The sequence below is a fragment of the Chrysochloris asiatica genome, unplaced genomic scaffold, assembly GCF_000296735.1.
Source record: "Chrysochloris asiatica unplaced genomic scaffold, ChrAsi1.0 scaffold00333, whole genome shotgun sequence".
Lineage (NCBI taxonomy): Eukaryota > Metazoa > Chordata > Mammalia > Afrosoricida > Chrysochloridae > Chrysochloris > Chrysochloris asiatica.
Genome location: NW_006408851.1, coordinates 725800 through 727120, shown reverse-complemented (window position 1 = coordinate 727120; position 1321 = coordinate 725800).

Genomic DNA, 1321 nt, shown 5'->3' with positions numbered 1-1321 from the left:
TGTTCTGTTCGAACAACTGCCTCTTGGTCCATGTACAGATTCCTCATGAGCACAATTAAGTGTCCAGGAATGCTCAGGCCCTATAAGGCCCATGAAATCATTTGGTCTGGTCCTGCCAAGACAACCGCAGTCCCAGCCATCACATTGTTGTTAAGTGCGGTCTAGGCGCTTCTGACTCATAGACACCCTGTACAGGGTTTTCAAGGAGCAGCTGATGTTTGCAGTTTGCAGTTCAAACTGACCAGTGCATTGTACTGTAGTGTTGTCCTGTAGCACTACACAAGTCATTACATTGTGGTGGTGGTGGTATGCCATGGAGTCAGTTCCAATTCAGAGTGACCCTGTAAAGGGTTTCTGAGGCTGTAAATCTTTTTGGGGGCAGAAAGCCTCATCTTTCTCCGAGAGAATGGCTGATAGTTTCAAACTGCTAACCTTGAGGATAGCAGCCCAAGTCATAACCACTATAGTACCAGAGCTCCCTAGCCATCACATTTATTGCTGTTAAGAGCCACACCCGGACTCCAGCCATCACATTAGATGACCTTAACAGGATGGCTTTTTCTTTATGTGGTCATTTTTCAAAAGGTCTGGCACTTGGCTTTATTAACTCAAGAACTGAATTTTAAAATACAGATATTACTGAGCTCCAAGTAACTGATTCATGCAAATAAAAACCCATAGACTAATGTGTAAACTACTCATGAAATAATTTCAATGGTAGATATAATTTGCAAGATGATTCAATACTTATGTTTTCTGAGCTTTTAAATTTATTGATTAGATTTATTTTGTTTTTCACATTTCCTATGGGGTGTCTTGGTATGGCACTATAGGATATGCACTGGATTGCTAACTGCAAGGCTGGCAGTTCAAACCCACAAGCTGCTCCTTGGAAACTCTATCCAGGGTCACTGTGACTTGGAACCAACGCCACAGCATTTAACAACATGTGTGCCAGGCTTTTAGTGTGTTGTCTGGTCTTTTTATTTGTTCATTTGTTTAATCTCAGTCACTTACTGGTCAAAGAGGGGTAAACAAATATTTTAAACTTTTGATTAGGGACACTTTCAAGCATATACAACAGTAGGGAGAACAGTATACAAGATTCCCATTTACCTATTACCCAGCTTAAACAATGATCATCAATTTGCCTGTCTCATCTGACCCCTCTACTTGCACTAAAATATTATAGAGCAAATCTCAGACACTGCATCCATAACAACTGTTGTGTGTTGTTGTTGTGAGGTACTGTGGAGTCTGTGTTCACTCACAGCCACCCCATGTGACAGAGCAGAACTGCCCCATAGTACAGATCATCAGG